The sequence below is a fragment of the Citrus sinensis genome, chromosome 5 (assembly GCF_022201045.2).
Source record: "Citrus sinensis cultivar Valencia sweet orange chromosome 5, DVS_A1.0, whole genome shotgun sequence".
Taxonomy (NCBI): domain Eukaryota; kingdom Viridiplantae; phylum Streptophyta; class Magnoliopsida; order Sapindales; family Rutaceae; genus Citrus; species Citrus sinensis.
In genome coordinates, this window is record NC_068560.1 from 13,594,878 (window position 1) to 13,621,315 (window position 26,438).

The 26,438-nt window shown below is 31.2% G+C and overlaps 1 non-coding gene and 1 pseudogene across 1 annotated transcript; both read left to right on the forward strand.

The window, feature by feature from the left end:
- The first annotated feature begins 3,125 nt into the window (after positions 1-3,125).
- On the forward strand, positions 3,126-3,232 carry LOC127902883 (small nucleolar RNA R71). Its single transcript, XR_008055519.1, has one exon. It is a non-coding gene; the product is annotated as a small nucleolar RNA R71 (small nucleolar RNA).
- Positions 3,233-9,045: 5,813 nt separating this feature from the next.
- LOC127902266 (uncharacterized) overlaps positions 9,046-26,438 on the forward strand; it is an 85,853-nt pseudogene continuing 68,460 nt past the window's right edge.

The following is a 26,438-nucleotide window of genomic DNA, read 5'->3' on the forward strand; positions in this document are numbered from 1 at the left end:
ATCCATTCCCAAAATCCTTAATATCAACAGCCTTCGCCTCAAACAAAGAAAAGAGTAGGTCAAACTAATCTTATCATCTTAATCTCCAATTTGTTTTTCATAGGCTTTTATGTGCATTTTTTTTATTGATTTTTTTTAGCAGATGCACTTGATTTTTTTTCTTTTCCTTTTTTCTTTTTTTTTTTCTTTTTTTTTCTTAACCATAGTCAGGAGCTTTCACTCTACCCCTTAAGGTAGCCTTCTTCTCATGGTAGATTATCCTCTACATACTTGTGGTACATAGGACCAAATTACTCAAGGGTAGCTTCACTCTTAAGGGTTATAGGTAGCTATTTCTGACTTTGGCACCTCTGTATACTATTTTGTATTGTGGAGATAAGAATCAAGACAAACAGTCATTTACTCTTTCTAAAATTCTCAACTCAAGCTGCGTCAATCTCAAATTTCAAGTCAAAATTATGAAAGAATTGACATTAGTGCTTATATTTTAAAGAATCTCCATCAAGAGGAACTAACACAAGAATCAAGTATAAACTAAGACAATATTCAACCATTTCTAAAAATCATATTCATTGTCAATCAAATTCTTATCATTGGCTTTTCACATAAAAACAAAAAAAAAACACAATTTTTTTTTAACAAACAAAAAAAAAAATTTTAACAAACAAAGCACACACTATTCCCACCCCCAAACTTATTCGGAATATTGTCCTCAATGTTTCACAAACAAAAGATATACAAATGAGAGAAGAAAAAATAATAACAAAACATAAATAATAAAAAGAAAGTTGGAGAGAACACACCTGGATGGGCTGTGAAAGCTTAAAAAAATGATAACTAAAAGAAAACGTTAGAAGAAATATAAATAATAAAAATAAAAAATAAAAAAATCCTAATAACTAACTAATTAATGTAAACAACAAATCAACCAGGATCAATAAGAATTTGGTGAAAAGCAAAGCAATTATATAGAAAATGCCAGAAAACATAATTGACTAAGCACTGGAGTATTTTATCTATAAAAAGATGATGGTAATGAAACTCCTCAATATCACACTGCCTTGATCTCTTCTGTTCCATGCTTTCCTGAGAGTTATCTGAAGTAGTATAAAAATCTAATAATTTAAGCACTTTAGATCTTACCACCTTTTTCATGTCAGAATGTGACCTATGTTTCACTTTTTTAGGAAGTAACTCCAACTTGAATAGTTCAATTTTCTCTTCAGGAGGAAGTGGCTCAATCTTTTCTTTCCACTTAATTAGATCTATGATAAGAGTCGAATCAAGTAAAGCATTAACTTCTTCAATACCACTATCAACATGAACAGAGAAATCAGAGTCAGTTGTGCATGGTATTAATGGATTGTCACAGTGGTTAGAAATAAGTGAGTCATCAATTGATGCTTCTATCATATCTACTTCAACGACTTCATCATCTTCTTGTGCCTGCTTGGGAATATTAAAAATGTTTAATTCCATGGTCATGTTACCAAAAGAAAATTGCATGTTTCCAGTCCTGCAACTAATATGAGTATCAGTTGTAGCTAAGAAAAGACGACCTAGAATAATTGGGGTGTGTTTCTTCGGATCCGGTACACGTTGAGTATCAATAACAATAAAATCAACAGGATAATAAAATTTATCAATCTGTATCAACACATCCTCTATAATACCACGAGGTATTTTCATTGACCTATCAGCAAGTTGCAAAATAATAGGAGTTGATTTTAACTCACCTAGTCCAAGCTGCATGTAAACGGAATAAGGCAAGAGATTAACACTAGCGCCTAAATCCAATAATGCTTTATCAAAACATTGGTTCCCTATAACACATGAGATAGTAGGCGAACCAGGATCCTTAAATTTTGGTGGCATTTTACATTGAAGTAAATTGTTAGTTTGTTCAGTTAAAAATGCCTTTTTAGTGACATGCAAATTTCTCTTTTTAGTGCATAAATCTTTCAAAATTTTGGCATAGGAAGGAACTTGCTTAATAGCATCGGGTAAAGAGATGTTTATACTTACCTGCTTGAAGATTTCTATAATCTCACCTGTTGAAGTCCCTTTCTTTACCTTTGTTAACCTGAAGAAAAGGAGCCTTGGGAATGTAAGCTGGTGGGTCACTCTCTTCTGGATCATTTGGTGATGAGTCTTGTGATGGAACTGGATTTGAAGAAGTAGACTTATATGTTTTTCTTGTTTGAACCTCCACCTTGTTGTCAAATAACTTTCCTCTTCTCAAGGTCATAACAGATTTTGCTTCTTCATGCTGATGGCTTGAACTCGATTCAACTTCATGCACTCCTTTAAGATTGGGAATTGGTTGACTTGGAAATTTTCCTTTTTCTCTCTCCGCTATAGTAGTTGCTAATTGACCCAATTGATGTTCAAGCTTCAGAATAGCTTGAGTATTTGACTGAAAAGCTTGTTGGGTTGACTAAATGAAACTTTGAAGTGTATCCTCTAAAGAAGGCTTTCTTTGTTGGGGTGCAACAAATTGAGACATAGGTTGTTGGGCAGGAGGATATACTTGGTTAGGAGGGACAAATTGTTGATTGGGCATGTTAAATTGTTGATTGGGCATGTTAAATTGTTGCCCTCCTTGGTTTGACAAAGGTTGATTTTGTTTCTAAGAAAAATTAGGGTGATTCCTCCAATTAGGATTATATGTGGATGAATATGGACTATTGGAGGTTTTCTCATATGATTGTAAGGCATGTACCTGCTCAGAATAAGCCTCTGGATAGACTGGTAATGATGGACAATTCTGTGCTGTATGAGACAAGTTAGAACAAATAGCACAAACCTCATTAGCTACACTAGGATGATAATTTATGGATTGGTTCATAACTAAGGCATCTACTTTCCTAGAAGGTGTAGCTAGATTGGATTTCATATCTAAATCATCCTTAACTTCATATAACCCCTTTCTAGAAACTTGAGATGATTTTTCCCTTTGATTTGAAAAATCCCACTGTTGAGAAATTTCAGAAAGTGAATTAAAGAAATCCCATGCGGCCCATTCATGTAAGTTCAAAAATCTCCCACCATTCATAGACTCTACCATATGACGATTTGACATGGTTAAACCGTTATAAAAGTATTGTATAAGTCTCCATTTTTCAAAACCATGGTGGGGACACTTAAGGAGTAAATCATTGAATCTTTCCCAACACTCGTAAAATTGCTCACCCTCTCTTTGATAAAAATCACTTATCTCTCTCCTAAGGGCATTTGTTCTAGACATAGGAAAAAACTTGGTGAGAAACTTATTACTCAATTTATCCCATGTACTAATGGACCCAGCAGGAAGTGAATTCAACCAAGCTTTTGCTTTGTCTTTTAATGAGAAAGGGAACATACGAAGCCTAATTGACTCATCATTAAAATTTTGAAAACGGAATGTAGAGCATATGTCAAGAAATTCCTTAATGTGAAAATATGGGTCCTCTCTCTCTAACCTATGGAAGGATGGCAAAAGTTGAATGACAGAGGGCTTAAATTCAAAGTGTGTTGCTGTAGTTTGTGGCAACACAATACAAGATGGTTGGTTGGCTGCAAGTGGTGAAAAATATTCTCTAAGGGTTTTCTCTGCTTGCACTGGTGGAAGTATTGGCAATAATCTATTGGGGTCATCCATCACTTCCGAAGAACTATCTCGACTACTATCAATTTTCGACTCTTTTTTTACCAAACGATTTGTTGAATCGCGTTCCCAAACACTCATAAACTAACTAGACAAAGAAGAAAAATAAAACAACAATAATAAAAATAAACAAAATTAAATAAAAGAAAGCAAACAACTAAACAATAAATTCAAAATAAAATTAAATTAAAATTAAATTTTTTTTTGTTTTTTTTAATAAAAATTGAATAAATAAAATAAAAGACAACCTAAATTATAACTAGTGGAAGAATCAAATTAACCTAGATTAAACTGACTTTCTAGTACAATCTCCGACAACGGCGTCAAAAACTTGTTATGAAAATTTTAATATACTCGCAAGCGCACAAATCTAGAGATATAATAGTGGTAACGAGGTTGATCCCACAGGGATTGTTATAAATTGAAAAGTCTAATTTAAATCTAAAATTAACATTAATTCTAACCTAGTTGACCAAAATTGAGTTTCTAAGAAAATTAAACCAATTAAACAAGGAAGCAATTAAAATAAAGGAGAATTCAATAAGATAAGAATTACCAAGGTTTCAGAATCCACCACTATTCAACTAGTAATTATCTAAATATTCATTAATCCCCAATTTTAGAGTGACAACTCGAAATCAATCTATGTCATCTTATAGATATAACAATTAAGCCCAAATAAAATTAATCTTATGTAGGTTCTTTTTCTGCTTAATAGTATGACATCTAAGAATTTCATGTAAACATATTGAATAACAAAGAGTCAAAGTTTCCCTAAGCATTCTATGTGAACAATTTAATGAAAGACATAAAATCAAAGACAATCATGTATAAACTTTATAGATCCAAGCATAGATTTAATCAAATATTAATCCTAACAATCAATAATGCATGACAGAATTGATGAAAAGATTTTATTTACATCCAATTAATCATGTGAAATAAAAACCATAATCATCAAAGAACATATATAAGGAATTAATTAAATACAAAGATAATTATTTCATTAAATAGGGTTTCATCCTTAACCTCAGTATAAGAAAATTAGCTAGACATACTTGAATTGAGAGTAACACAAGAAATAAAATCAGCCATGGAAGCCGAACTGCTGCTTCTGCCGAATACTCTCTCCCAACCTTGCGTATGCACCCTTTTGTTTCCGTCCAATGGCTGCCTCCTTCTCCAAAAGCCAAAACTCCCTTTTATAATCTTTGAAATGGGCCCCACCTCTTAAATCCTAAAGCCAAAAGGCTTGCCCTTTTATTTGCTTTAGCTCTCACACATGATCACCCTTAGAATTGCTTTTGGATTCCTTTTCCAATTATGAAAGCCAAGTGCGGGTCCTATTTAAATTGCTTTCCACTTTTGCAATGCCATGCACGTGCAACCCAGTTGGAGAATTGAAATTCAATGCAAATTGCTCTTGACTCTTAACTCTGTCACGGCTTCAACTAATATTCTTTTAAATTGTTATTCTTTTTGTACTTTTTATTTCCAATCTCCAATTAATTCCCCATGCAATAAAATAATTCAATTAATTAAAAATAACTAATAAAAATAACTAGTAATTAGATAATAAACGGTAAAATATGTATACAAATTATGCTCATCAGCAATTGTTGCCTATAAAAAGGGAGGAGAAATTGAAGAGCGGGGGGAAGCTGGAGAGCAAAATTTGAGAGATGAAGCCGAGACTGAAGATTTTCTTTCTTTCGTTGTTTCTTTTCTTTTCTTATTTCCGTTTGTATCAATTTTCTTTGTAATATATTTCAAAAAGTTTATCAAATAAAAAGAGTGTTGTGTTTTCTTTCAATATGAGTAGCTAATTTTATTAAGCTGAGGTGAAGAGTGAAGCTCAATGTTTCAAACTATTAATTATTATTATTTTCTCAAATGAGTTTTTTTAATTCTTTTCTAATTATTTTTATATCATGTTAATTTATAAATCTCACTGGATTTTATGGTATTTTGTCATAATATCGACACATTAATATAGTGTGGCACATTAGGTACTTTATTCTATATTTATCCACACACATAGAATTAAATTATATAATAATTAATTGGTAAAAGTGAGGTAAAATATAAATGAGAGAGTATTAAAATTATAGTTTGAATACAGAGAGTGGATCCTAAACCTTAGCTTATTTTTAAATTGATTTCAAATAATTCCTTTTCCCCACAATTAATTTTCTTAGTTTTATTAGATTTAAAACTCTATGTGGTTCGACCCCGGTCTCACCGGGGTATATTATAACTAGACACTCTTATACTTGAGAGTAACACACTTTTGAGTTGTGTCATGTTTTTGGCGCCATTGCCCGGGAGTTTTCTAAATTTGGTATTCGTTTGTCTTTACTTTATTTTTATTTTATTTTATTTTATTTTTGTTTGTTTTGCCGTTACTATCTTTCCGTGATTCTATTTTATTCTCTTTTTGTAAAACTTCAGTTAGCACCCCTCTTCTTTTCAAACCTTAACATTATCCATAAAATTTGTGAGAAACTTCATCTTAGCCCAAAAACCTTTGCAAATCAGTTCCCAAATCAAATTTATTTATTTAAATTTCTGTAATTTACTTTCCGCATTTATTTTCAATGGTCGGTTCTACCGCTTGACTGTTATTTAAATTTTGTTAATTTATGTATTTTTATTTATATGGTCGGTTCTACCACCTAGCATTTTAATTTCAGTTTATTTATTTTTGTGCATTAATTAATTTAATTTTATGTTTTATTATATGGCTGGTTTTAAAATACCGCCTAAACTGTTTCTTTTAATGGCTGGTTTCACTGCCTAATTTATTTATTTATTTTTCAGTTCGTTTATTTTTATTTCGTATTTTTTTTTGCTTATTTAATTTCGAGTTTATTTTTATTTATGTAATTTTCATTTAGCTTTTTTGCATCATTAGTTTAGCACACATCATTAGCGTTGCATGCGTCGTTGGTCTCGTACAAATAGTGGTAGATTAATTAGAAAATCACCTTCACCACCCTTAAATATGGCTGACATAGGAGCTGAAAATTTTTCGGAGCACGAAAATGACCAAGCCTTGCAAAATCTTCATGACCAACCTAGGACCCTTAGAGATTTCATGCATCCTACTAGAACAGGGTAACCATCATGCATAATTTTCCCTCATGATGCATCACGTTTTAATTTCAAACCTGATATCATTCAATTTCTTCCTACTTTTCATGGTTTTGAGTCTGAAAATCCATATTTGCATTTAAGGGAATTTGAGGAAGTCTGTAACATCTGTACTGATCAAAATTGTAGCATGAATATAATCAGGCTTAAGTTTTTTCCTTCCTCACTAAAGGATAAAGCTAAAACTTGGCTACAAAATCTTAGGTTAGAATCCATCAGAACTTGGGATGAAATGCAAGCACAATTTTTGAAAAAATTCTTCCCACCCCATAGAAAAAATTCTTTCAAAAGACAAATTTGTTAGCCTATATGGCTATAAATATTGATTTTGATGATAACAAACCACATGTATTGATGAAGCAAAGATTTAGGAATTGTGCTTTTATAATAAGAAAATGATGTTATGGAATTAAAGTATTTTGGACTAAAATGAAAGTATTTTAAAATCTTTAATAATGTTTTAAATTTCAGATTTGGACCTATTTGAAACTATTTAAATATTTTTAGGTCATTCTAAAATTTCACATAGTTTGGGCGAAATCATAATTTCAAAAAGTTTTGGGATTGACAAAGCATTATTTAAAATTCTAAAATTGGACCAATTTGTAAACTTTCATAACATTTTGGGCCATAATATAGTTTTATAAAGTTTTGGGTTAAACTATAAATTTGGAAAATATTTCACTGTAGCAAGCGGCTTACCGGATATGGTAAATGGCAAACTGGATTTTGGGCAGTAAGCTTCTGGAGCATAAACGGCTTACCGAATTTCACAAGCGACAATCCAGATTTCAAAAGCGGCTTGCTGGATATGAAAAGCAGCAAGCCGGATATTCTGAAATTCAAATTTTTGCCTTAACGGTAACATAAAAGCAGCTTATCGGATTCATAAACGGCAAGCCGGTTAAGACCAAAATGTGCATAACAGCTAGTTTTTTTAGCTTAAACTATATAAACTCAAATCCAACTCATTTTCAAGCTCTCCACCAAGCATAAACAAAAAGCACACGAGATATCTTGAGCTTTCAATTTGTAAATCACAAAACATTGAATCATTTCTTGTTCTTCATTTTTGAATATCTACTCTTTGAGTGAGTTTTATTGTAACTTTCATTTCTTCATCTTAATTGTAAAAGTTTGAGTGTGTGAGACACTTGAGTGAAGAGATTGGGAGATAATCTCTTTGTTGTAAAGGTTCATTGACACCTTGAAGTCAATTGTAAACGGTTGAAGCCTTGGAAAGGCTCGGATAGTGAAATCCTCAAGCTTGGATCGCTTTGAGGCATGGACATAGGCGGGGATTGCCGAACCACGTAAAATTTCGTGTGTTTGTTTCTCTTCTCTCTTACTCATTTGTTCTTGTGCTTTTATTGAACTTATTGCTTTCAATTTTTATTAAGACATTAGATTGCTTGTTGTGTGGATTTGCTAGGATAATTTTTAAAATTCCAATTCACCCCTCCTCTTGGGTTGCACACTTATATTTCAAAATCACCACTTTCACTAAAAAGCTAGGAGAAACTCTCTACCAATGTTGGGATAGGTTTAAAGAAGTGCTTAACATTTGTCCACATCATGGTTTTGAAACATAGAGATTAGTGTCTTATTTCTACGAGGGATTAACATCCCAAGGTAGACAAGTCATTGAAATGATGTGTAATAGTGAGTTTAGGGATAAAAGTCCTGAAGATGCATTAGACTATCTTGACTATATAGCAGAAAATGCACAACACTGGAATACAGTTGGTTCTTATGAGTCATCAAGTAAACCCTAGTCATCTCTATCTGGTGGAGGCATGCATAACCTTAGGGAAGACCATGATTTTCAAGCCAAATTTGCATCATTAGCTAGAAAAGTCGAAGCATTAGAGTAAAAAAAGAATGATCATGTAAAGTCTGTTCAAAATATTTTATGTTATGTTTGCGATTCTACTGACCATTCTACGCAGGACTGTCCAACTTTACCAGCTCTAAGACAAAGTTTGCATGAACAAGTAAATGTCGTTGATAATTTCAAAAGGCCAAATCCAAATTCATACTCCCAAACTTACAACTCTGGTTAGAGAAACCACCCAAATTTTAGTTGGAGAAATGACAATCATGCACAACCTTTACAACCAGCCCCTCCACGTCAAAATTTCCAAAACTCCCAGAGCTACCCACCATATGTCCCACCACCAAGAAAAACTCTGAAAGACACATTGCATTCGTTTATTGAAAAACAAGAGTCAATCAATAACCAAAAGATGCAAATCTTAACCAATTTGACAGAAACTATCTCCAAACTTACATCTGCTCTGACCATACATGAAAAAGGAAAGTTTCCTGCTCAACCTGAACCAAACCCCAAGAGTCAACAACATCCTAAAATGGGAAATTCAGGAAACAAAAATATGAGTCAAGTCAAATCGGTTATAACCTTCGTGGTGGTAAAGTAATTGAAAAACACATTGTGGACCCTCGTGAAACTAGTAAAGATTCAATTTCAAAAAATAGGGAAGAGTTTGTCGAACCTTTAACCCATGAAGAAATAACCAATTCTCCTCTTGTACCCCAATTTCCTCAAGCACTGATCAAGCCAAAGAAATGAAACCACAGTCCAGAAATTTATGAAGTTTTTAAATAAGTAAAGGTCAACATTCCTCTGCTGGATGTCATTAAACAGGTGTCGTCCTATGCTAAATTTCTGAAAGATCTGTGCACGGTGAAAAGGAAACATAAGGTGCAAAAGAGAGCTTTTCTAGCAGAACATGTAAGTTCCATTCTCTCAACCAATAGTGCTTTGAAATACAAGGATCCTGATTGTCCAACTATTTCTTGCACTATTAGGGATCATAAAATTGGACATGATTTACTTGATCTTGGTGCCAGTGTTAATTTACTTCCTTACTCTGTGTACCAACAACTCAATCTCGGTGAGTTAAAACCAACTTCTACTACTTTTTTACTTGCTGATAGATCGATGAAGGTTCCAAAAGGAATAATTGAAGATGTATTAGTCCAAGTCGATAAATTCATATATCCTGTAGATTTTATTGTTTTGGAAACGGAACCAATTGCTAATGAATGCAAACAAATTTCTGTTATATTGGGTCGACCATTTTTATATTGGGTCGACCATTTTTAGCTACTACTAATGCTTTGATAAATTGCCGGAATGGATTAATGAATTTATCTTTTGGTAACATGACACTGGAACTCAATGTGTTCAACATGTGTAAACAACCTCACCACCAAGAAGATGATGATAATGATAATGATGAAATTGATCTCATCGAGCCAATCATTGAGGAACACATTCAGGATGAGAATTTTACAAACTCTGCGGAAATTTACTTTTTGCTGGTTCTATTGAATCAAGTAAGGAATTAGATTTTGATACTGCTAACATATGTCCTACACTTGATTCTATGCAGGTACCTATAGGTGATGATGACCAATCGAACTTTGAAGATACGGTACAACCTAAAGAAGCAAACGAAGAGGAAGCACCAGAGCTCGAATTAAAGCCGTTACTAGAAGAATTGAAGTATGCCTATCTTGGAGAGCAGCAGACATATCCGGTGGTAATTTCTTCTCAACTCACACATGATCAAGAGGGTAAGTTGTTATCTGTACTAAAAAGGCATAAAATTGCATTTGGTTGGACCTTAAAAGACATAAAAGACATTAATCCTTTAATTTGCACACACTGAATACACTTAGAGGAAAATGCCAAAACAACCCGTCAACCACAAAGAAGACTAAACCCTCATATGAAAGAAGTGGTAAAAAATGAGGTCCTTAAACTATTAGATGTAGGAATTATCTACCCTATCTCTAATAGTAAACGGGTAAGTCCAATACAAGTAGTACCAAAAAATTCTGGAATAACTGTTGTAAAAAATAAAAAAGGTGAATCAATCCCAACACGAATTCCATCTAGTTGGCGCATGTGCATTGATTACAGAAAATTAAATTATGCTACTAGAAAAGTTCATTTTCCCTTTCCATTTCTAGACCAAATTCTTGAAAGAGTAGCTGGACATCCTTACTACTGCTTTCTTGATGGCTGCTCTGGCTATTATCAAATCCCTAAAGCCTTAGAAGACCAGGAAAAGACCACATTCACGTGCCCATTTGGAACATTTGCATTTAGGAGAATGCCCTTTGGACTTTGTAATGCTCCTGCAACATTTCAAAGTTGCATGCTAAGCATTTTTAGTGACATAGTTAAAAATTGTCTAGAGGTTTTTATGGATGATTTAACTGTATTTGGTAATTCTTTTGATACATGTCTTGATAATCTAGAAAAAGTTTTGGAAAGGTGCAAAGAAAAAGGACTCGTTTTAAATTGGGAAAAATGTCATTTCATGACCACTTCTGGAATTGTCTTAGGCCATATTGTGTCTTCAAAAGGAATCGAAGTTGATAAAGCCAAAGTTGAAGTCATTTCAAAATTACCCTCACCAAAGACAATTAGAGAAGTCCCTTTTTTTAGGACATGCAGTATTTTATAGGAGGTTTATAAAAGATTTTAGTGCCTTATCTAGACCAATTTGTAACCTCCTAATAAAAGACACACAATTTGAATGGACTAAAGATTGTCAACAAGCTTTTGAAAAGATAATTAGTTTTTTGACATCAGCCCCAATAATGCAACCCCCTAATTGGTCTTTACCTTTTGAGCTAATGTGTGATGCTAATGATTATGCCGTTGGCGTTGTTCTGGGTCAAAGAAAGGAAGGTAAGCCCTTTGTCATCTATTATGCAAGTAGAACTTTAAATACTGCTCAAATGAATTACACTACAATTGAGAAAGAACTACTTGCTGTAATATTTGCATTGGATAAATTTCGTTCGTATTTAATTGGTTCATGTACTGTTGTTTATTCTGATCATGCTGCTGTGAGATATTTAATGTCAAAACAGGATGCCAAACCAAGGTTAATACGATGGATTTTGCTACTTCAAGAATTTAATTTGACAATCAAGGACAAAAAGGGCGCTGAAAATGTTGTTGCAGATCATCTTTCAAGACTTACAAATGAGTCTTCAATTGAAACAACACCCATCAATGATTCTTTCCCTGATGAATTTTTGTTTTCTATAAACAAAATGCCTTGGTATGCTAATATTGTTAATTATCCTACAACAAGTGAAATGCCATGTGACTGGAGTTCCCAAGACAAGAAGAAATTCTTAACTGAAGTAAAAAGCTTTTACTGGGATGAGCCATACCTGTTCAAGTACTGCTCCGATCAAATTTTTCGAAGAGGCATATCAGACGACGAGGTAAGTAGGGTCATTCAATTTTGTCATTCTGAAGCATTCGGTGGCAATTTTTCTTCAAAAAAGACAGCTGCAAAATATTGCAGTGTGGATTTTATTGGCCTACATTATTTAAAGATTCACATGCATTCTGTAAAATGTGTAAGAATTATCAAATGATAGGGTCTATTTCAAAGCGGAACATGAAGCCTTTAAACCCCATCATTGTCATTGAAATATTTGATTGTTGGGAAATTGATTTTATGGGTCTTTTCCCATCATCATTTGGATTTGTATACATTTTGATTGCTATTGATTATGTTTCAAAATAGATCGAGACGATTCCTTGTCGGCACAATGATCACAAGATTGTGATCCGCTTTTTAGAAGAAAATATTTTGAGCAGATTTTGAATACCTCAAGCCATTATCAGTGATGGAGGTAAGCATTTTTGTAATAAGCCATTTGAGTCTTTCATGAAGAAATATGGAATTACACATAAGGTTGCTACCCTTTATCACCCTCAAACAAGTGGTCAAGTTGAATTAGCAAATAGGGAGATAAAACAAATTTTAGAAAAAACAGTTAATCCAAACCGTATAGATTGGTCTCTTCGACTAATTTATGCACTTTGGGCATATCGTACTGCTTTTAAAACATCTTTAGGAATGTCACCCTATCGGCTTATTTATGGAAAATCTTACCACTTACCAGTAAAACTTGAACATAAATCATTTTGGGCCATTAAAGCTTTTAATTCAAATCTTGATGATGCTGGCAATGTGCGTAAATTGCAAATAAATGAACTTGAGGAATTAAGGAATGATGCATATGATAATTCCAGAATTATTAAGGCAAGAACCAAATTTTTTCATGACAAAAGAATTTTTCGGAAAACATTTGAAATTGGTCAAAAAGTGTTGCTTTATAATTCTCGTCTTCATTTATTTCCAGGGAAGTTAAAGTCAAAGTTGAATGGTCCATTTGTTGTAAAAAATGTGTATCCATATGGAGCCGTAGAAATTGAGAATCCAAAGGATGGTGTCACATTTAAAGTTAATGGCCAAAGATTGAAACCATATCTGGAATACCAACCACATAAAGCAGATGCCGAATTCCATTTGAGTGACCCACCAAAATTTTGATTAAGCCTTTTCATTTTAACGTTTTGTTTTGATTTACTGTTACTTTATCATTTGAATTATTTGATTTCTTTTTCTTTTTCCTTTTCCATATGTCTTGAATGGAGTGCATTGCATTGTTTTAATTGTGTGTTGTTTGACAATTGTGATTTAGCTCACCAAATTTTTATACTTGTCATGAGTACCTCCATGAGCAATTTCCTTTTCGATAATTTTAAAACGCTTTTTCATGTAAAATTTCACCTGAGGAAATTGCTCCGATTTTGTAAATTACATCCCATTTGGGATCTGCAACCACCAGAGTTAGTATCTCACGTGAAAGATCTAGAAAGACAACTCAAGGAAATAGATGATGGTATTTATAATCTGCAATTGGAACTGGATTCAATAAAAGGACGAAGGTGTGTTATATTCCTTGTGTGTTTTTGTTTTATTTTGTTGCTATTTTTCACTTTTGATTTGATTTTGCAGATTTGATTTGTTTTGTTTTGATTCACTCTCTCGTATAAATGACGGATAACGGTACTCCGTGACTTTTTAAGTCGGCATTCTCAGTTTCCCACAATAACTGAAACCTCAATGTCAAGCATGGAAGAAATACAACAAAATTTGCATCAACATTTTCCTTCTCTCCCTCAAAATGCTCTTAAGAAGAGTTACAAAGCTCGTTGTGAACAACTGTGTTTGTTAATGATCAATGGGATTCCTGCTGACATTCGATAGTTAATCGAAGCAAAGGTCCGATTGGAAGGTGAGTTTTCTGATCTATTCATTTCCTACATGCCTGGTTTTGGTAAAAGTACATTTGCTAAAAAAAGAAGAGCTAAGCGACTTGGCTCTGAATGTTCTCATTGTGTAAGACTTGCTTGCAAAAATCCACGTTGTAAAGCTTTAGGAATGATTTCTGTAAATCGTGAAGATAAAATCAAATTCGTTAAGGATAGCATGAGTAAAGAATCGTTGGATGATATCTTACGATCTCTTGAGATGCATCCGAGCATATATGTTCAACGTGAAATTCAAAATTTGTTGAAGCTGTTCCAAAAGGAAAGTGCACAGTTTAGTCTTGGGAATCTGACTCTAAAAGACCTTGTTTGCCAGTTTATAAGAAAACTGGATGGGAACCCTATCCTCGACCCATAGAGGGCGTTCAAGCCGTTACTGGATGTAAAATCAGAGGAAGATGTAAGCCACAATTACAACTACCAGTAAATATCCTTTTATTTTACTGTTCTTTTATATTTTGCATTATTATTATTATTGTTTTTTTTATCTAATCACAATTTACTTTTTCTTTTCACTGTTTGCATTTGAATTATTAAGCTAAAAGCTTCACACGTCATTTAACAAACACACCACCCCATTTACAAATGTACATCATTATGTCCGTCACCAAGATCCTTAAATAGGAACTCCTTTTCAAGCACTCACAAATTGTTTCTTTTTAGAATTTTTGTAATGGCAGCAACTTCAAGCAGTCAACTTAAAAACATTTGTGTGCTTTCTAGATTTCGCTATGGAAAGTTTAAGGAGTTCGTTTAAGTAGCCGTAGATCTTGGTCGTGCTATAGCAGAGAGGAAACTACATCTTGTATATGGAGGAGGTGACCGAGGGTTATCAAAGCTTGTCTCTGAAGCTGCTTTCGTTCGAGGAAGCCAAGTGCTAGGCATCATTTCAAAAGCCTTAAAACCTTTAGGATGGCTACCAGACTCACCAACTGGAGAAGAGTTAGTTGTCTCAAGTATGCAAGAAAGAATATCCGAAATGTTAAATCATGCTGACGTTTTTATTTTCTTGCCAGGAGACCTTGCAACTTTGGAGGCGCTAATTACATTTGCTTACTGGACCCATTTTAATATCCATAAAAAACCAATCGGTTTGTTAAATGTTAATAACTTTTATAATGGCTTAATAACATTTCTTAATCATGTAATAAAAAATTATTTCATTCCATCCTCAGCGAAAAAACTCTTCATTTGTGCTCATACTGCTAATGAGTTACTTGATCTTTTGCACTCTTTTGCAAGCTTACAAACCAAAGCCAGATCCCATGACTTTGGTGTTGGATTGGGCAATTGATAACGATGGCAGTAACTCTCGTAAAAAGTGTAAATTAGATTTAACTCTCCGTCTGTAAATATTTCCAGCAGTGACCAGGTGATATCGTCTAAACTCTACTCCTTTCTTTAGACATTGAGGACAATGTCTCCTTCAGGTTGGGGGGAGGGAATAGTTGATAATTATGGAATGTCTCATTCCTAGTGATGTTTTTACTAATTTTTGTTGTAAAGACTAACTTTGGATAAAAATTTGAGTCGAAGATGACAGAATATAGAATGTAATGTCTCTAGAAACGCATCTTCTTAATTTTTGTGATTTCTTCCAAAAAACAATGTTTCTAACTTGTTGTTTTCGGTCTTTTTCTTTTAATCATCTCCCTTAAGTTTCTACAATTAGTCCCAATTTTTTAGTGCTTTCTTAAAAAAAAATTATTTTCTTTTTTGATGTGATCTTTTAACATTGGATAACATGATGATTTTCAAATTTTGGTACTCATATTATCTTTGGCCTTGAGTTATATTACACTATGTTTTTCCCTTTGCATGTTGAAACGTAAATTGAGAAATTGAATGAGTGAAATTGATTAAGCCATTTGGATGAATGTACATGTTATAAAAAGACCAAGCGAGTTTTTGAGTTTGTTATCCTTGGAGAGTAACCTTGTTTGCCTATACAGCTTCACAATTTATTGTACAAGATCTCAATATTAAAAAAAAAAGTTTGTGCAGCCGCATATAATAGTCCATTGAACTAGTGGATATGAAAAATTATATAGAACCCTAAAAGATGACAGAAGGCCATCTTTGATCCGTTTGAGCCTTTCTATCCAACCCTATTATAAAGAATCCATAGTTAACCCCTTTGAACCTGAGAAAAAAAAAAAAGAGCACCTTATAATCTCCAAAAAGTCCCCTATTTTTCAAACATATATTTTTATTTTCCCTATCACCTTTTTTGTTAGCCATAACCATAGCCTACGTTACGTCCTAATAAAAGTCCTTCTCGATTTTTGGGAATTATAATCTGAAGTAAAAGCTGGTAATATGGACTAAAAGATGTGGTGATGAGTAAAAATAAAAATAAATTTTGCTAGTAATTCATTGGATTTGATATCATTTTATTTCTAAGTTGTGGGCATTAATTTTTATCTTGGTGAGAGCGTGTGATATTGTTTTATTATTCTCTCAAATTTACCATTTTTTTAGAGTGACAAATTAATTTGGGGTATATCTTCTTTTGAGATAGTCACTCTTAATCGTGAGATTTTGGGGTTTGATGTATCATTCTTAAAAGTGGCTTGATTAATGTAGCTCTGATAATTGATCATTTTACAAGATTTTACTGAACTATTTTGAGCGGGTGTGATTTTCTTCAGGCTGAAGATAATGCTTATACTTTTATTTGATTGTTGTCATTAATCTGATGAAAGAAGTAAACACAATTTTTTAAAAAAATGATTTTCAATTTGAGTTTGAAATTTTACTAAACTTTTATCGCTTAAATTGCTAGGGCCTAACAATAAGCTGGTTGGGGGGTGTGATTGACACTAAAAAGTGTACATTTAATAAGGATAAAATTATTAGTTTTTCACTTCTTGTGTCGATTAATGCGTTCATTATTTCTAAATTATTTTAATACTCCCCAAATATATTTTATGTTAAATTAATTCGTAATTTGTTAATTTTTATCTTGTAAATATTTTTCATGAATAAAGATGGAATTGAAATTAAAAGCGAGAACAAAGAAGAACTACTGGAACAAAATTGAAGAGATGTAATAATAAATAATCAATAAAATAAAAATAAAAAATAAAAAATAAAAGAACAAAAGAACAAAAACACGTTGGTGATGGTCAGGAGGCCATTATGCCTCCTGACCATCACACATTTCAACACACTTATATATTTTAAAATAATAAATAAATAATAAAATAAAGAAAGTTAAAATCAATTGTTGCCTATAAAAAGGGAGGAGAAATTGAAGAGCGGGGGGAAATTGGAGAGCAAAATTTGAGAGCTGAAGCCGAGACTGAAGATTTTCTTTCTTTCTTTGTTTTTTTTCTTTTCTTATTTCCGTTTGTATCAATTTTCTTTATAATATATTTCAAACATTTTATCAAATAAAAAGAGTGTTGTGTTTTCTATTAATATGAGTAGCTAATTTTATTAAGCTGAGGTGAAGAGTGAAGCTCAATGTTTCAAACTATTAATTATTATTATTTTCTCAAATGAGTTTTTTTAATTCTTTTTTAATTATTTTTATATCATGTTAATTTATAAATCTAACTGGATTTTATGGTATTTTGACATAATATCGACACATTAATATAGTGTGGCACATCAGGTACTTTATTCTATATTTATCCACACACATAGAATTAAATGATATAATAATTAATTGGTAAAAATGAGGCAAAATATAAATGAGAGAGTATTAAAATTATTGTTTGAATACAGAGAGTGGATCCTAAACCTTAGCTTATTTTTAAATTGATTTCAAATAATTTCTTTTCCCCGCAATTAGTTTTCTTACTTTTACTAGATTTAAAACTCCATGTGGTTCGACCCCGGTCTCACCAAGTTATATTATAACTAGACACTCTTATACTTGAGAGTAATACACTTTTGAGTCTTGTCACTTATTACCAAGTTGTTCAATGATTTTTCCAATTTTATGTAATTGATCTTCAATTGAATTTTTGTTCATGACATTAATGATTTCTTATTTCAATCTATCTTAATCTTCAATTTTGAAGTCTTTTATAATTGTTTGAGTGAATCAAATTCTTCACTCATTTGATCTTTTAACATTTTAACTTGTGTTATATTTTCAGTATTAAAGCTTTTAATTTCAAGTATTTCATTTGTACTTTCTTCTATATCATTTATGGTTAAATTAGGATTTCCAAATTTATTTAATAAATATAGAGAAATCTAGTTTAACTTATTACTTCCTTACATATCAAAATCATTTACCAAATCAAATGGTTGAAATCTTTCATAAGTAAATCCTCTATGCCTATAGCGAGAAGGTGGAAATTTATTGGTTTCTATATTTTTTGAAATTATCAATGGTTCTAGTAATATATTCATAATACCATATGTATAATATTTCATTATATTCTATCAAGTATTTGTGATATATAATATTTTTTATATCCTTAGAAATATTGTTTTCTTCTAATCCTTTATGTATATAACAAAGCTTATATATAATTAAATCTTTGTATCCTATTAGAATGTTGCTAGAAGGATAGTATTCACTTCTGATCCTTTATTTATTCCAATTGTATTCATCTCTTTGCTTAATAGTTAAAAATCTATTATAATCAATCACAAGTTCATCTATATAATCCTCAACATAATTAATATTCCATTATTTCTATGAAAAATTATTTCTATAAACCTCTCTCCTAACTGTGAATAGGAGAATAGGATCTATGTTGAAATTTCAATTCTTTATTATTATGAGTTCTCCAATTCTAATTTCATGAGCTCTCCGGAAAAATACAATTGTTCTAGTTGTTATCATCTAATATATTTTGTTCTGAATAATAATATTGTCTATATTTACTATCTATCATTAAATTATATCCTCCATTATTTACAAAATAAATAACTATTTCTTCCATTTTTATATTCTGAACAAAATTAGTGGAATAATAGTTGAAATATATAAACCCACATGAAATGAGGTTGAACTAAAATTATGAACTCATCTCATAGAAATGAAAGTTGTTTAAAATCTAACTCAAAATATTGGTATTTAACGACATTAGTAGGAATATAAAACACGAAAATAGTGAACTTAAAAGTGAATAAACGAACCTATAAGTTTAACCAAAATAAGTTACTAATCTAACAAAACTAAATTTATAAAAAATAAAAATTTAGTATCTAACCTATATAATTGGAATCTTACAAAGTTAATGGAAATGCTCAACACCAAAATGATGGAATAATTAATTGAAACTACTGAGCCCAAATAGTAGAAAATATAACGAAAATGTGAACTTATCCAATAGGAAATGAATTTACTTACATTCTAACCCAATATATTAGTATTTAAGGAATTCAATAGGAACATTGTGCATTCTCATTAATTTAGTAAGATTTCAATTATTTGGGTTAAATATAACAATTATATTTTCTTAGACTAGTCGTTAATTTTGCTTAAGCTTTTTCACTTATGGTTTCCCACGTTTCAAGTTATTAGTCCATCAATTTTGTATTTGATATTCGTACCAAATTCGATACCAATATTTTAAGTTATATTCCAACTTTCATTTTTCATTTAAAGATTTCCTAACTTTGCTTAAAATTTCTCTCTTACGAGTTCTTGTCTCAACTAATTATTTCATTTGTGTTGAATATTTATAGTAACTTAGTACAATTTCAATTATTTGAAATAAATAATAGCTTTAATTTTTATAATTTTTTTTTGTTAGAATAGGCTTTAACTTTGGTTAACTTTCTCATTTATTGGTTCACATATTTCAACATATTAGTCCTCTAGTTTTGTGTTTGATGTTCCTACTATATTCATTCAATACCAATATTTTGGTTAGATTCCAAGTTAAATTTATTTCTGGTGGATGAGTTCCAAATTTTACTTGAACTTTCTCTCTTATGGTTTCCAGTTTCAACTACTAATTTCCATAATTTTGGTATCGAATACTTCTATTAACTTAATAAGATTCTAATTATTGAGGGTAAGCACCAAATTTAATTTTTATAATTTTATTTTTGGTTAAACTGGTCTCTAATTTTGGTTAATTTTTCTCACTTATAGGTCCACAAGCTTCAACTTAATTAGTAGTTTACCAGTTTTGTGTTTTATATTCCTACTACGTTCATTTAATACCAATTTTGGGTTAGATTCCAAATAATGTTCATTCTCATTGGATAAGTTCCTAATTTTGCTTAAATTTTCTCCCTTCTAGGTTCATATGGTTCAACTAATTATTCCACTATTTTTTTGTTGAATATTCCTACTGATTAGGTAAGGTTGCAATTATTTAATTTAAATACCAATTGGAATTTTTTATATATTTTTTATGCCTTAATTTTGGTTAAACCTTCTTACTTCTAGGTTTACATATTTCTAACTTATAAATCTACCAGCTATGCGTTTAATGTTCATATTAAGTTTATTAAATACCAATACTTTTTGTTAAATTCTAATTAAATTCATTTCTTATTGGATGAGTTTTAAAATTAGAATTTGGTTAATATTTTATCCCTTTTTAACTTATGTGTTTCAACTATTATTTCAATACTTTTGTTTGAGTATTTCCAATAACTTGGTAAAATTTTAACTATTTGGGTTAAATGCCAAATTTACTTTCTATTGTTTAACTTTTTGTTAAATTAGCCCCTAATTTTAGTTAAACATACTCAATTATAGGTTTACTTGTTTTAACTTGTTAACTACTTGTTTCTATTTAATATTTCTATTAAAATCCTTAACTACCAATACTTTGAGTTAAATTTCAAGTTGATATTATAAAATTCCAAGTGAACTTTTATTACCACAAACAATGATTTTAATAATGTAAATTTCATTTTACTTGCCGAAGCTAATTTTACATAGGGTTAAAATAAGCTAAACAAATGACACAGCAATTCAATCTAATATTATTTAATTACTACCAAAGTAACAAAATCATTTGATTCAAATTATTCTCAAGGATATTATACTAGCAAAATTAATATGTAAAGATATAATTGGGCAATTTGTTCTGCACATGTTATATAACTGATTAAAAGTTCTTTTACAAGTATTTTGCCTCTCACAATGTGCATATCCAACTCAATATGTTTAGTTCTTGAGTGATAGATTGGATTCTTGGATAATTCAGTGGCACTTGCATTACCACACCAAATTGATGGAACTAATGTACGTTGTATTTTGATTTCACTGAATAATGATTGCAACCAAGTTAATTCTGCAAGTGCTCTATATTCACTTTCTGCACTGGACCTTGCTACCATAGATTGCTTCTTTGATGACCATGTATTAAATTGTTTCCCAAGTATACGTAGTAAACTCCAATAGATTTTTTGTCATCCAAATCACATACCTACTCTGTATCTATGAATCCAATTAGTTTCATCCATATCTTCCAGTTCCTTTAAGTACCTTAACACTCGTTTACAAGCCATTAGATTTTGAAGTGTAGGAGCAGCCATATACTAATTTAGCTTATGCATTGTAAATGATGTCTCTGGTGTGGTTAAGATGAGATATTGTTGGCCATTAACTATGCTTTTGTAGGTAGATACATCTTCAATATATGGACCAAATGGTCCTATTACTTCTAATAAAATGGAGTGAAGTTTACTACTGTAACATATCTAGAGTGATATTCAATATATTCCCGAAGAATGACTTTGCTATTCTTTGCTATTTGCTAGTGACTTCGCCCGTGTTGTGTTTTAATAAATTTTAATCCAACATTTAGAAGTATGAACTATGTATGTGTGATCCTTTTCTTCTTTTTATTAAAACGCAGCTTTGATTTCACTGCAATTGATCGGTAATGCAAAAAACCCTCGTACACGATCACTTTCTTTTTCACGTACTTATAATATTGTAAACTAATTTTTTAATGAAAAATTCAAGATTCCCAAATCAAAAAATTATTCCTAAGTACGTGATTGTTTATGTATGTTTACATAGAATGACAGTGACTTGCTTCTATTTAATTAGTGGTGGATTGAGGAATAAACTTTTCCAAAACATGCGCTCTATCATTCTATTTAAGTATTTCACTTTATGCTTATTTGCTTGTTTAATTCTTTTTATATAATATGTGCTTGTTGGTAGCCAAATATTAAATTTCAATATAATGTTAATACATCAGCAGTCTGATGTATTACTTTAAATTTCGTTATTTTTCTATAATCTAGGCATCTGACCATATTCTTATGCGTTTGGCATTAATCGACAATCTACTTATGCTCCAAAAAGGGGATCGAAAAAAGTAAAAATCTATATGAAGTTAAGGTACATAAGCAATGAGGGCAATGACCACCCCGGTAGTGCCTTAAAAGTGAAGACCCCAATTAAGTTGAAGGCGCCCTCATACTGATTGACTTAAAATTTACATATGCTCTCCGTATCATTATCACCTTGTAAAGATTGTTGTAAATGATCTGATTCCAAAGTCCTATGAACTTCAAGCTATATAATGGTAAAGTTTGGGAATATATGTTGAAAATTATTGCCAATAAATGACATAAAACAATCCATAGTGTATGAAAAAATATACCAGTTGAGTTCTTAGAAAAGACTAAAAGGGTCACAAATGGCCTTACTTAAATCTAGATTTTTCAGGCATTACTTTTGCTTTAGAATCTTTCTAAGAGTGCCTAAGTTTACTAGTAAGCTAGCTACACACTTGTCAATAGTATTAAGGGAAATTATCTCTGCACCACCACTGTTTTGTCATACATATATCTAACTACCACAAATTTTTAACTTGTTCTTTCACCACTTTGTTTCTAAAGTTCTTTCAGTGAACTACTTTCACACTAAGAAATGAAATAAAATGACCATTTTATTCTTGAATGAAATGAAAGACTATTTTATCCTACAAAAGTTTTGAAAAAAAAAATTATAGTCATGAGAATACCTTTGATTTAATAGAAAAAAATCTCAAAATCTGCGATGTTAATTTTTATAATTATAATTTTTACTCGATACATTTTCCAATTTATAATTTTTATTATTCAAAATTGGTTCAAACTATTGTTATTTTGGTGATTAATTTAAAAAATGAAAATTGTTTGATAATTGTGACTGTAAGATTGATAAAAAAAAAGGAAAATATTTAAGATGAGAATTACACATTTGTTTGGTCAAAAGAATTGAAAAAATCAATAATATTTTATCCATTAATTAAATAGTACTCGCAGGTTGATTTTTCAATAATATTTTATCAATTAATTAAATGGTAATCATATTTTTTTAATTAAAAATTTCGTGGGATAAAATGGTCTTTTAGATCACTTAGGGGTAAAATGGTCATTTTATTTTAATTATTATTGTCAAATTAGTCGATTAATACAAGTTCAGAAATGATGGTGGTGCAAAGAACATGTTAAAATTTTGTGGTGTCTGGATGTACATATGATAAAACAGAGTTAGTGTAGAGATAATTTCTCTAGTATAGATCAATAAGAAAGAGAAGAACATAAATTAAACTGAGGCATGTGCAGTTACAATGTCCTTAAAAAGGATTTGTCATTTTCTCAGTAGTACTTAGGTTATATTAGCAACTGTCCCTTAGGATATTACAAAGTCAAATGGTCTCGGCAACATAATCTCACTACTCTTGCGAACTTCAAACTAGTGTTGGAACTCCATCACGTGAAGTCTAAGATAGAAAGATTTTAGTTGAGAGAGGTGAGCAAAAAAATTACTTGGATTTTGGTGTGTTTTTAAAATGAAATTGGTGAAGGGCATTTACATCCAGAAAATGAAACACTAACTCTTGAATTTATTTTTAGAATTTAATTTCAAAATAAAATCTGTAACTTTTATTCACTTGTAACAACCTTTTAACTGTATTTTGTTTGGTGCCTTTTATGTTGAGTGTTCTATTTGCTACTACTTCTCTATTCAGTCCACACAGTTGTGTTGAATCCCCTACTTCTTTCAAAGACATTAGGCATTGTTTCAAGTCTTTTTGGTCACCAAACTTGAAATTTTTTTTTCCTCTGTTTATGATGCTCCCTATATGATAAGAGTGCATAATTGGGAACATATGTTTATTTAATTCATAACATCTCAAGAGCATTACCGAAGAAAGAAAAAACAAGGAAAGCTGAAACCGGACATCATTGATTAAGATTCCGTGTACCAACTAATTAGCATGTCCATAGTTTGCATCATTATATGATTAATCTTAATTCTTATTGTTGCTTGCATTATTTTCTTATAAAAAAAAAATTCTTACCTTCCAAGCAGCGAAAAATTAACATATTAATGCATAAACATTTTTTAAGTGATCAATTAAATATAAATATTATATTACTTAGCTGAATAACAAAAATAAAGAAGTATCTATATTTCAATTACAAAAACATATGTTAAATTAAAGTCAAACGAACTATCTCAAATAAACGAAAAGAATACATCTTTGCATTTAAAAACAAACTTCAATTTGTTCCCTCCTAATAACTATCTTTAATTTACCCTCCAAAAGCATGAAAATCTCAATCCACCCTATTTGTTCTTCAAAAGATGAGCATAAATGAGGTGCACATTAATGAACTTTTAAATCATATTCTTAGCAATAAATGTAGGTAAGTCTGGACATTTTCAGGGGTTAAATTAAAGTTTAACATTAAATTAAATCAGACAGCTTAGTAATATAGGATTTCGATAATGAGGGTTTATTTTATTATTTTTCTTAGGAATCAATAATCTCACCCTAAAAGTAGATAGACTTAAAATTTAAATATTACAAATGGTACCAACATAGTAATGTTGATTGGTTGATAATTTCTATTATTTAAAGAAACTGATTTCTGGAAGATTGATTCGACGATGCATCTATAACAAAGCAGTAGGAGATACACACACCAAAAACATATGACATAATATTACCTATGCATAATGGATTAATGTTTTATTTTATTAAAAACACGAATTCAATTTCACTGTAATTGATCGTTATTGCAAAAGCACTCCTACAAGGTAAAAGAAATAACTTATTAACAATATCATTTGCACCCCCCCTCAGGGCAGGGGTATCGATAGTCTACAAGTGCTTTCTTAATCAACTCGATCAAACACTCTTCACTTGTGAGCCCTGAGCAATCAACAATGTCAGGTGATGCTATAGGGTTAATAGAAAATAAAGCCTCTGGCTTAGATCCTTGGCTAGTTCTACTGGCTGAAATAAGCATGTTTTTAGTGTTTGCCACTACAAGCAAAGCCAAAATGATGAAAGTAAGACTCTTCGACATTTTTTAATTTCTTAAGAGAATTGCAAACGGCTTAATTAGAATTGAAAGAGATGTGGAAGAATCAGAAAGGCATGAGCCTCTATTTATCTCAGTGAATATTAAAAAACGACTTGCAGTGGCTTTAATGGAATTGAAAGAGTCCATAAATAAGTATTAAATAAATTATGCTTCATTTATTAGCATTAACTATTGATTTTAATATCTTGTTGCATTATAAAGGTAATTTCACTGTACATTTAATTAAATTTATTGTTTTTGGCATTATTTTTTGTTTAGTTGATTATTAGATTTATTTTTCTTTTCCTTTGAATCATGTCCTTCAATGAAATTAACCACACTCTATATTTTAAGCAAGCCATTTTTTTTCTGAATAAAAAACCACGAGTAATTAATCTTCCTTTTTTATGTGTACAAGTGAAGCCCCTCATAGACATTCGCTGGCTAGCTCAATGTAACAAAATGTCAAAATTTCTTCCCACTTCACCTTTGTAGTTAAGCAGCCTTTGGATATTCACTAATCAAAACACTTCAAAAAAATTTGAAATGAATCTTGAATCATCCTTCTTTTCTACCTTCAAAAGTGCATCATCTATTCTCTTCCTTTTAATTTCATGCCTTGTTTTAAAGTTACTGCAATGTTTTAAGCAGTTTTTTTGTTGCTCATCATTTGCCCGGTGGCAGCAACATCAATACTATCAGAGAGACTTTGGCTACGGGGCTTGATTTCACAAAAGAGACAACAACAAAAAACGTAGTGGCAAAAAGCATTGCTCAAGCCACTAATACAATGTTATAAACTTTATTTTTCACGTACCTCTAATATTGTAAACTGATTTTTTTTCATGAAAAGTTCAAGATTCCTATATTGAAAAATTATTCCTATGTAGGTGGTTTTGTTATGTTTGTTTACTTAGAATGACAGTGGCTTGCTTCTGTTTAATTGATGGTGGATTGAAGAATAAATGTTATTCAAAACTCGTGCTTTATCATTTAGTTTTTGTATTTCATTTTATGTTAGTTCACGCGTTTAATCATGTTTACCATTGTCACTAACTCATACATTCTCTATGAAATCTCCCAGATTTCTCATGCAAACTCAATGTCTCCCACTGAAACTGGTACCTTATCCTTGACCACCATTAGCACTACAGAGACTTCCGGGCTGGACAACCAAACATCTTTCTCTTGTAGGTCCGATAACATTAATGC